This window comes from Hyperolius riggenbachi, chromosome 1, assembly GCF_040937935.1.
Source record: "Hyperolius riggenbachi isolate aHypRig1 chromosome 1, aHypRig1.pri, whole genome shotgun sequence".
Taxonomy (NCBI): domain Eukaryota; kingdom Metazoa; phylum Chordata; class Amphibia; order Anura; family Hyperoliidae; genus Hyperolius; species Hyperolius riggenbachi.
In genome coordinates this window covers 668,669,063-668,681,164 of record NC_090646.1, presented here as the reverse complement: position 1 = coordinate 668,681,164, position 12,102 = coordinate 668,669,063, and the positions used below count along the sequence as shown (strand labels likewise).

At 45.1% G+C, this 12,102-nt stretch overlaps 1 protein-coding gene across 4 annotated transcripts in view; it reads left to right on the top strand.

Moving 5' to 3' along the window:
- Positions 1-12,102, top strand: part of CNTFR (ciliary neurotrophic factor receptor) — an 841,679-nt gene that overhangs the window by 196,276 nt on the left and 633,301 nt on the right. The window contains exon 1 of one of the 4 annotated variants that reach the window (XM_068252972.1): positions 4,101-4,209. The exons of the other annotated variants lie outside the window; for them this stretch is intronic. The gene's annotated coding sequence lies outside the window, so the exon portion shown is untranslated. Of the gene's footprint in view, positions 1-4,100; positions 4,210-12,102 lie in introns of those variants that run through there. 4 annotated transcript variants of the gene reach the window in all.

Here is a 12,102-nt window from a genome sequence, read left to right as displayed (position 1 = left end):
CTCTAAGCAGGCACCCCCCTCATTAGCCGTGTCTTGGCAGATATCAGGGTGGATATAAGCGTCGCGCGTCCAGCTGCTCACAGGGGAACTGTGAAACCTTATTACACACTTGTGCAGCGAGACGAATGGGAAAATATCCTGGAATCTGCAGTGCAAACCCCCCAGAGGACTTTGTGACCGCTGTGCGGAGAGGCAGGAGCCCCCCGGGGGGCGATGGGTCCGGTCACCATCTGCCAGGCCCATTACAGTCAGTACACTGGGGACAGCGTTCATTACTGTACGGCGGCCTACATCACACTGCCCTGCTGCTGCAGCTGTGTGGACTTAAAGAGGAACTCCAGTGAAAATAATGTAATAAAAAAGTGCTTAATTCTTACAATAATTATGTATAAATGATTTAGTCAGTGTTTGCTCATTGTAAAATCTTTCCTCTCCCTGATTTGCATTCTGACATTTATCACATGGTGACATTTTTACTGTTGACAGGTGATGTCAATGGAAGGAGATGCTGCTTGCTTTTTTGGCAGTTGGAAAGAGCTGTAAACAGCTGTTATTTCCCATAGTGCAATGAGGTTCACAGACAGGAAACTGTCAGGACCATGCTCTTGACATCACACTGTGGGAGGGGTTTCACCACAATATCAGCCATACTGACGTCCCTGATGATCCCTTTGTGAAAAGGAATAGATTTGTCATGTAAAAGGGGGTATCAGCTACTGATTGGGATGAAGTTCAATTCTTGGTCACGGTTTCTGTTTAAAGGGGAACCCCGCTGAAGTGACATTACTTCAGGAAAATAATGTTTTGAAACTCCATAGATATTCTCTTTAGACAGGTCTGTGACAGATTGCTTTATTAACAGCCTCACAGACAAGTTATTTTTGAAGCCCAACTAAGCCAACATTGGGCAAAAGAAATTGTGGCTGGATAGGGTACTAGTTAAAGAGGACCTGTAGTGAAAATAACATAATGAATATAATTGCTTATTTTTTGCAATATTCATTTATAGATTATTTAGTCAGTGTTTGCCCATTGTAAAATCTTTCCTCTCCCTGATTTACATTCTGCAATTTATCACTGGTGGGCTGGCGTTCTGCCAGGTGATCTTTACCGAATGTTTGTTACTGAGAGTTCTATGCACAGAGGGAGATATGGCTTGCTTGGCATTTGGAAAAAGCCATTATTTCCCACAATGCAACAAGGCCCAAAGACAGCAAACTGTCAGGACCTAGGCCCTGACATCACACTGTGGGAGGGGTTTCACCACAATATCAGCCATACAGATGTATGAAAAAGACTTCAAGCGAGTGCGGTACTTTGTGCGGGAGTCGTCGGGGATCTTAAAGGATAACACAGCTCAAAAACTTTGGAGAAACAGGGGGAAGAGGCATATACATATCTGTCCTTACGCCCACCGCTCCCCCGGTTCTCCTCTCTGCCCCCCGTAGCTCACCTGAAAGCCCCCCGGGATCCTCTTCCGGTCGGCTGGGTTGGCACTTACTGCGCAGGCGCCGGCCGGGCAGTGCACGTGCTAGAGTAGTGGCTTCAAGCACACTGCGCATGCATATGACATCATGTGACGTCATACGCATGCGCAGTGCGTTCGCAGCCAAAGAAGACCTTTTAGATGAGCTACGGGGCAGAGAGAAGAACGGTAGCAGAACTCCAAAGCTTTTGAGCTCTGGTATCCTTTACAGATCCGATGTGACGGTCCTTATCGGCGGGCAACGCTAAGCAATGTGATTGTTCGCCTGTACCCACGTCGTGAGATCGCAGAAAGGACCGCTCGTCGGACCGGTCATTGGGAAAATCATCGGAATAATCGCAAAGAGGGTACGGGCCTTTCATGTGTGCCCGCGGCAGTCCCGTGGTTGCTGATTGGGAAATATGTTGTGCGTGTGGACCGGAGTATGCGGGGAACGTCATAAAATCATCAATCATGATCTACTGCTGCTTAGTGATCACGTTGGGGGATTCTTCCCTCTGTGCTGCTTTGGCCTGAATGGAATTACGGGTGTTGGCATGTTTGTTTTACTTTTATTAGTCCAATATGATCGTCCTATTGATGTTATTCTTCAGCGGCGGGGAAAGCAATGCGCTGAGACACGGACATCAGAGGAAAAGAATCTGTGCTTTCTCCAGACGGAATTCTCATATTGATCCAATCAGATGCATGAAAGGTCACCAGAAACCTCAATGTATGTGTGCCGTGCGGAGGAGGTCAGGTCAGCTGCGGATATGGAGCTGTGGGCGAACTACCAGATCCAGCATGCACTGCGGGTCTTGTAGTTGTGTAATAAAAATAATATGCCAGAAAGGCCCATAAACTCAGAGCCAAACTGAGGCCTCTGTCTCTGCCCCGCCCTTTCCTAATGTCCACAAACCAATGAGGATGTTGGTATCGGCAGGCGAGGTCATCCTACAGGAAGGGGCGGAGCACAGAACTTCTGAGTCAGAAAAGTTCTTAAAGGATACCCGAAGTGACATGTGACATGATGAGATAGACATGTGTATGTATAGTGCCTAGCACACAAATAACTGTGCTGTGTTCCTTTTTTTCTTTCTCTGCTTGAAAGAGTAAAATATCAGCTATGTAAGTGGCTGACTCAGTCCTGACTCAGACAGGAAGTGACTACAGTGTGACCCTCACTGATAAGAAATTCCAACTATAAAACACTTTCCTAGCAGAAAATGGCTTCTGAGAGCAAGAAAGAGATAAAAGAGGGAATTTCTTATTAGTGAGGGTCACACTGTAGTCACTTCATGTCTGAGTCAGGACTGAGTCAGCCACTTACATACCTGAGATTTAACTCTTTCAGGCAGAGAAATAAAAAAGGAACACAGCCTAGTTATTAGTGTGCTAGGCACTGTACATACACATGTCTATCTCATCATGTCACATGTCACTTCGGGTACCCTTTAAAGGGAAATAAATATGGCAGTTTCTTTATCTCTCTCTCGCTTCAGTTGTCCTTTAAACTGGCTTTGATTTCATGTAAGAAGAGATTGTTTCTCACCTGCCTTCTATCTGGTCTCCAGAGCTCTGCTTCTTTTTTCTGCCCGCATCCATTTGGCAAAAACAATATTAGTTTAATTAGAAAGCTTAAAGAGAAATTGTCAGCCATAAAATTACATTCCATTTACCCACTGCGCTGTGTTTATTATGTAGTCTACATCCCGATCCTGCATTGCAAGCATTCCAATATAATCACAAATGTTTCTGCTGCAATGAATCTTTTGTCAGTCAGCCTGCCTCCTTTCTGGTACTTTGCTGCAGAGAGGGAAGCTTGTTATGTCCCCTCCCACAGGGCAGTTCAGTGTGACAAGAGGCTGAGAAGGGAAATACACCTCACCCCTCTACAGAAGCTGCTGAAATATGATCTATGCTGTGCTTACATGTATTTACAAAGCAAACTAGATAGGATAGTGCAGTTTCTAGGAGAAAAAAAAAAGAGTAAGGAAGGAAAGAACATCAGTATCGGCTTCAGTCAGAGGCAGTAAAGATGGAAAATGCCTGGAAAAGTTTTCTCTTTATTTACTATAGAACATTCACTGAAATCAAAACGAGGACAGTGCAATACATATGTTATGTAAGTAGAACAAGTATTTATAAGTAATATACATGTGTTTTTTTTTTCTGGGATAGTATGGCTGTCCCTGCTGCTTTAAAATACTCTAAAACTGATCCTGGGAGTTGTGGTTCACCATGAGCTTGCTGGGCAATCTGTAACTCTGGATGTTTCAAGTCCTACCCCATAGAGCCACATTAATCCATACCATGCATTGATGAGGATCAACCAATCCGAAACAGTCTGTATGCATGTTGGAATATTGTGGCTCTGTACTATTAACAAGCTAACACATCATTGCATTCCAGTGGTTCTGGAGGTGTGGCTAGCTTACAGGGACAACAAAGGATGATTTGCATATTCAGCAGTGGTGCATTGTGGGAGACATCATATGCTCACTCTAACCTGAATAATTGCAAATACCTTCTGATTTAAGAAAGCAAAGTTCTGTTTTACGCTAATTAATATGTCAACTTGTACCGGGGCCTTTAACACCTCTCATTTGCCTGCAGGTTGCCCGTAAGGTGTATTCGCGTTCCGGCGGTTCCCTGAGACGATTTTCCAGGCTGTTTCACACGCTGGCGAGCGTCAGTAAGCGCGGCGGATGTGTCGGCAGGCTAGGCTTTTGACGTGAACCCATGTAAGAGTTAATGGAGTGTGCAGTTATTGAGCCATTTAAGCAGGTCACACACTGGCTACAAGCGTTTACTGTTACCCGCTGTGCAAACTCTACCTGCGCTTTAACTTCATGAGCCTAATACTGTGTCAAGATGTGAAACTGCAGGGTGCCCGCTGCTCCAGTTACCCCGCCGCTCACTGCCAGATGTGCCCTTAACCTCTTCACTGACTGACAGGGTGCTGAGCCAGGAACAGCAGCCAGGGGGCGATGCACCATGCTGCTAGAGCGGGACCTACAGAATAACTAACAGAAAACAAAACAAGACTAGGAGAGTTAAAAGAGAACCTGACACAAAGAATAAAAAACGTTTTATACATACCTGGGGCTTCCTCCAGCCCCTTTGTCCTGATCACTCCCAAAAACGATCTGATTGTCGATCGAGAAGAGATTGGACATGTTGGAAATTACGCGCATGACGTGTATCATGTGGTAGCATTAGTTCGCACTGCTCAGTAGTACAAACAAGGCACAGAGAGATTTAAATTTTCTAAAAATTAAAGCGCTGCTGTGAGAACGCCTTCATAGGGGGACAATACACTATTTATTTATTGTATTTATAAAGCGCCAACATATTACGCAGCGCTGAGCGCTTTGCCGATAATTGGCGATCAGCCAGCAGGGCACAATCGGCGTTCAGAGGAGCGGCTAGCGGGAGGGCTGGCGGCTTGTTTAGCCGATGCTAAGCGCTTTCCGGATACTGTGCAGAAAAGCTTTTGGAATCAGTTCACATTGGTTCCCATCGGTCCGTCATCGCATTTGGAGCCACTAGATCAGTGATTGCTAACCTTGACACTCCAGCTGTGGTACAACTACAAGTCCCATGAGGCATTGCAATACTCTGTCAGCTCTAAGCATAACTCGGGGAGGCAGAAGCATGATGGGATTTGTAGTTTTGTCACAGCTGGAGTGCCAGAGTTAGCCATCACTGCACTAGGGGGACAAAGAATCACCGACAAAGTCACCGCTGGACTGCTGTCATTCCAGGATTCCATTCATTCGAATGGAACGGTGGACAAACCTTTTTTGACAACGCTTTCATTGGAGGGCGAAAACATTGCGTTTACCACCCATGTGACCCCAAGAAAAAAAAGGGTTAAAACTGCTTATAGAAAACATAAATAAATAAAACAGGTTTCGTGGTGAAATGGGTAAACACTTTACCCCTTAGAGTAAAACCACCAATCGGCGAACCAATATTTGTATCCTGAGTATTAGGGCCAGTGCACACCAAAGCGCTAGAGGTTTTTGAAGCAGATTTCAGAGCGATTCTAGGCATGTTTAGGCCCCCATTCACACTAGAGCGTTTTGCCGCGAGTTCGGCAAAACGCTCAAACGCTAGCGCATTTTAAAAGCGTAATGAAACCCTATGGGCCCGTTCTTACTTGGGCGATTTGGGCGCTAATCGCTGCAAATCGCCCAAAAACGGGCAAAGACGCAAACGCGTCGCCTGCACCATTTTCAGGCGATATCCCGGCGATCGCGTTTCAGTGCTACAGAAGCGCTAAATGCGATTGCGGCAAAATCACCGCAGTGTTCAATGATTTTTCCACATGATTTCCTGCAAAATGCCAGCAAAAATCGCCGGCGTTTTGCGTTTGTAAGTGTGAATGGGGCCTTAGAGAGGTTTTCTACGTATGCCTAGCGTTTTTTGGAAAATTTTTGTGTAGCAGATTTCATATATTGTTGTTACTGAACAGCTTCTGTAACAAAAACGCCTGGAAAACTGCTCTGATGTAGCGCTTCTCAGAGCGGTTTTCCACTTTCCTATACTTTACATTGAGGCAGAAACGCCTCAGAAATCGAAAAAATGCTGCAGCGCCCGAGTTTGCGTTTGAGGAAAAAACGAACCGCTCTGGTGTGCACCAGCCCATTGAAATACATTACCCAAGCGGTTTTCAAACAGCTAGCATTTTTAAAAATGCTCCAGAACCGCTCTGGTGTGCACCAGTCCTGTCATTTCTGGATCTGGGTATATGTTCACAGTCTCCAGAGCTGCTGATTGGCTGGCTGGTGAGGGGACGTCACTGTACACATAGCATCTCAGAATACCCATAACCCCTCTTACAGAAGATCACTGTCATCAACATGAGGTGCACACTTTAATATAATCCCCTCCTTACCGATCCTGAGCACTGATCTCTCACTTCCTCAGCGACAGAGATTGGGCAGTATTGGCTACCATCTGTCCAGGGTGAAATTTAAAGGGAACTTGAATCAAGAGGTATACGGAGGCTGCCATATTTATTTCCTTTTAAAAAATACCAGTTGCCTGGCTGTCCTGCTGGCCTTTCTGGCATCAGTTGTGTCTGAATCACACACCTGAAACAAGCATGCAACTAATCTTGTCAGATTTTTTGCAGAAACACCTGATCTGCTGCATGCTTGTTCAGGGGCTAAGGCTAAAGGTATTAGAGGCAGAGGAGCAGCAGGACAGCCAGGCAATCTGCATTGTTTAAAAGGAAATGAATATGTCAGCCTCTATTTCCCTCTCATTTCAAGTTCCCTTTAAAGCCAGACCAGAACTCAGAACTTCCTCTCTGCTCTAGAAGATAAGCAACAGCATGATAGCCTTTAAAGAAAAACATTTCTTTGTTACAGCTGATACAAAACCTGCAATAAATCTGCAGTGTGTCTATATCCTGCTTTCATGGAAGCAGACATAGGGCTTGATTCACTGAGACAAATAGCATGCCTTATCCGAGTTAACACACCTTATCAAGGTCAACATGCCTTATTAAATTTAACACGCCTTATCAGAGTAGCATAGCAGCACTACGAACCTGCAGGGGCTCAGGTCAGGGCGAGTGGAGCTCTCGTCATTGCCAATTAGCAGGCATATGTTCGTAGCACTCGCTATGTTACTCTGATAAGGCGTGGTAACTTTGATAAGGAGTGCTGTCTCTGATAAGGAGTGTTAACTTGGATAAGGCATGCTGTTTTTCTTAGTAAATCAAGCCCATAAAGTTAACATCCTGTGTTTACAAAGTAGCTGCTCTGCCAAGGCAGAGGAAATTCTTAAGCTGACACAGCTGAAGAGTTCAAATTACAACTTGTGATTAGTTACAACTGAGGGGGAAATAGACAGGCTAAACTCTCTATATGCATACATGGTGCATTTCTCTGTTTTCCTTCTGTCCTTTAAAGTGACCCTATTGCGAAAGGTTTATGGGGACTGACACATTGTGAGAAACTCTTCAACTTCCCGAAGACCGTTTCGTTGTTGCGCTGCATTATCTGCGTCTTGGAAAGACAAGAATAAGAATATCAGGCTCTTTTGTTTTTCGGGATAGGAACAGGAAGTGACATCGCCGTACAAGTGCCATTGTCATGTAGTAATTGTAAAGTGTAATAATTCTCTCAGCACACAAAGGCCTAATGTGTTCTGTTCTCTCCGATAAAACAATTCGCCGCCGCGGTTCCGTTTCGCGTGCCGCCCGATGTGAAAGGGCTTAAGCAGAGCTGAAATATTCATTTTATTCTTAACAAGTTGGAAATAAATTAAATTGTTAGGCCAGATTTGGATCTTGCCGAAGAAACCAATTACCCTGATAAAGGTGTTTACATTTGTTATATTCCAGCGGCTCCTCATCGGTAATTATTGGATTTCCAAAGACGCCAGGAGCGTTATCTGTCGCGTAGCGGAAAGGCTGGAACCAGAGCTAGGTCGCGAGTTAAAGCGACGGGGAAAGGAGCGATTCTTTATGCTGCTAATTGTTTCGTTTGGTCTTTGTCGAGAATGATTTAAAGGATGACTGCACCGATTTCAAAACTTTTTTTTGCCTGCGAGAAGGAGTGGCCAAACATGCCGATAATTGTAGAGAACGATCTTCCACTCGCTTTTAGCTTTATAAAACAAGAATGGCTGCCAGTTCACCAGAGATAGGTCAATGAGAAGCATGTAGTCCTGGCCAGCATGCAAATGATATGCAGCTTGGAAATGCACAAATCAGAAATGGAACAGGGAGTGCATTTGTGCGGCCCAGTGCTGAAGTGCATACTTATTGCTTGCAAACCATCTCTACTGCGCCCTAGTTTATAGCTTGGAGGTGGGCGGAGCAGGGTGGGTGGAGCAATCCAACCTAGAAGAGTCCTCTGGGTCTCTGACTCCTTCCAAGTCTTCAGTAAGCATGTGGGAAACCACTGCGCCTCCCCCAGGCCACCTCTGTAACTGCAAATATATTCTTCACAGGCTGGAGACATAATGCAACTTCAGATAAAAGAAGTATCCCTGAAGTGAGTACTTTATGTATGGAGGCTGCCATATTTATTTCCTTTTTAAACAATACCAGTTGCCTGGCAGTCCTCCTGATATCTTTGGCTTCAGTAGTGTCTGAATCACACACCTGAAACAAGCATGCAGCTAATCCAGTCTGACTTCAGTCATCCGATCTGCATACTGAGAACCAATGTTAATCAATTGGCTAGTGCGCAGTCATTACATCCACTCTGTCCACCTCTAAAGGAGTAGAACTGGCTCTGCAGTGTCTCAGGACAGAGAGAAGAAACTTTTCTCCCCATGGGGCCCCTGCAGCTTCTGCCCCCCCCCCCTCCCCCCTGCAGCTGCATCCCTATTGTTACGCTTCTGTATGGCTTGAAATATTAGAGGCAGAGGGTTAGCAGGACAGCCAGGCAACTGGTATTGTTTAAGGAAATAAATACGGAAGCCTCCACATACCTCTCAAGTTGCGTGTCTTTTAAGCTGAAATAGTGGGCTTGTCAAGATGGAAGCTTTGGTTTCACCTACTTGCTGCTGCTTGCCTTTTTGGCAATGTGGGTTTCTGACCAATGGCACATGGCACCCAAGCTTTCAGACACAACCCGACTTTAGGCAACTGCCTGATTGTAAACTATGTGCAGTGTGTGCTGATCTCTGCTACCTCCAATATGTACAGTATAAGCTGTTACTCTGTGCCTGTACTGATAGTAAACTAGCTGCAGTGTGTGCTGATCTCTGCTACCTCCAGTATGTACAGTATAAGTTGTTACTCTGTGCCTGTACTGATAGTAAACTAGCTGCAGCATGTGCTGATCTCTGCTACCTCCAGTATGTACAGTATAAGTTGTTACTCTGTGCCTGTACTGATAGTAAACTAGCTGCAGTGTGTGCTGATCTCTGCTACCTCCAGTATGTACAGTATAAGCTGTTACTCTGTGCCTGTACTGATAATAAACTAGCTGCAGTGTGTGCTGATCTCTGCTACCTCCAGTATGTACAGTATAAGCTGTTACTCTGTGCCTGTACTGATAGTAAACTAGCTGCAGCATGTGCTGATCTCTGCTACCTCCAGTATGTACAGTATAAGTTGTTACTCTGTGCCTGTACTGATAGTAAACTAGCTGCAGCATGTGCTGATCTCTGCTACCTCCAGTATGTACAGTATAAGCTGTTACTCTGTGCCTGTACTGATAGTAAGCTAGCTGTGCTGTGTGCTGATCTCTGCTACCTCCACTATGTACAGTATAAGCTGTTACTCTGTGCCTGTACTGATTTTGAAATAGCTGCAGTGCGTGCCGATCTCTGCTACCCCCAGTATGTACAGTATAAGCTGTTATTCTGTGTCTGTACTAATAGTAAACTAGCTGCGGTGTGTGCTGATCTCTGCTACCCCCAGTATGTACAGTATAAGCTGTTACTGTTACTGGCTGCTGATTTCTGCTACCTCCAGTATGTACAGTATAAGCTGTTACTCTGTGCCTGTACTGATTGTAAACTAGCTGCAGTGTGTGCTGATCTCTGCTACCTCCTGTATGTACAGTATAAGCTGTTATTCTATGCCTGTACTAATAGTAAACTAGGTGCAGTGTGTGCTGATCTCTGCTACCCCCAGTATGTACAGTATAAGCTGTTACTGTTACTGGCTGCTGATTTCTGCTACCTCCAGTATGTACAGGTTAAAGGGACTCCGAGCAGAACAGAAACTATGGAAAGATGCATATCATTTTAAAGCTCTCTTTCTCCTCTTTCCAATGATATATAAACCGCCACCCTACGCCTTTTAGTTTTCGCTATTTTTGCGATTGAAATTGCCGCAACTGCGATTTCAATCGCGAAAATAAAGAAAACTAAAAGGCGTAGAGCGACGATTTGGGTGTCGCCAGAAAGAGGAGAAAGAGAGCTTTAAAATGATATCCATCTTTCCATAGTTACATTGTATTACACAGGCCGACTTTTTCTGCTGAATGAAGCTGCTGACACTGGGGAAAGTGTCGTCCTGTGTAATACAATGTAACTATGGAAAGATGGATATCATTTTAAAGCTCTCTTTCTCCTCTTTCTGGCGACACCCAAATCGTCGCTCTACGCCTTTTAGTTTTCTTTATTTTCGCGATTGAAATCGCAGCCGCGGCAATTTCAATCGCGAAAATAGCGAAAACTAAAAGACGTAGGGCGGCAATTTATATATCATTGGAAAGAGGAGAAAGAGAGCTTTAAAATGGTATGCATCTTTCCATAGTTTCTGCACTGCTCGGAGTCCCTTTAAGCCGACTAAATAGTTTATAAATGAAAACTATATTAAGAATAAGCAATGTTATCCTGTAAGTTGTGTACATTATAGTTTAGAAGCACTTTCCATACACGCTACAGGTCTATTTTCTTTGGATGTGGGCTGCAGCTCCTCAGTAAGGTCGTTATTCAGATAAGAAGACTTTGTTGCGGATGTTTGGATTGCTTATGAAATGATTTGGCGATCTTATTATAAACAGCGCCCCCCCCATTTCCCGCTCAGGACTCGCTGGCCGGTTCAGTGCGGCCTGACCTGCAATAACTGGGTGCCACCCCTCCAATTAATACACCATTTACACTTATAACTTTATTTACTTGTAAACTGACAATGGCCTCCAGATGTGGGACGCGGCAGAGAAACCTCCCCCAACAGCAATATTATATGAAAAGGAGAAATAGAGGATGTAAGTCGTGGTGAATGGTGAGAGGTCTGCAGCTTGCGGAGTAGAAAGGCTGCGGCCCGCTCCCCTGCCTCGCTGTGTACCGCGCTGACGCCTCGGCCGCGACAGCCTCGGAAATATTACCCCCCACACTCCGCCATATGGGGAGAAAGTCACATGCTTCATTCTTCTCTTTCAATGTGAAACTAGAACAATAGGATTAACGTGGACCTGAACACAAAACAGAAGGGAAATGCACCCTGTATGTATTTAGAGAGCCTGTCTCTTATTTGTGACTAATCAGTTAGAGTTGTAATTTGATCTCTCCCCTATGTCACATGATTGCCACAGCAGAGATGGCAGGTACGCCCATTTGAAAGCACAGGATGTTGACCCTATGTCTGCTCCCATGAAAGCAGGAAGTAGACACTGCAGATTTATTGCAAGATTAGTATCAGCTGTAACACATAAATTAATTTAGGTTATTATGCAGTTGCGTATCTTTTAGAGCAGAGAAGACTTTCTATGTCTTACGCGGTCTTACGTTAGTACACGGTGTTCCCTGTCTGTCCACCAGCAGGAAGTGATGCGCGCTTGCCATCACTTCCTGCTTCAGGTATGTGCAAGTGCACGGAAGCCTGTTGTTAAAACACCGCAGCGTCGCAATGCCAACATTTTCAAATCCCTGCGTCACCATAGAGTAAAATGACTTCCGGTCTGATGCAGAGTGAGACAAGTACGCGCGCTGACGTCGTTTTGTCCTCGCGTCCGAGAAAAACATCACTTTCGTTGTATCTTTGCATACCAGGGCAGTATGAAAGTCTCCATAGGCTTTCATTGCCTGGCGGTGGGGTGTGGTAAAAATACGGCATCGCCCCGGTGTGAAAGGGCCCTGAGACTTCTGCGGAGACGCAGCGGCGGCGGAAGTAGCGTAAGTCAATGAGCGACGCAGGAAATTTAAACATGTTG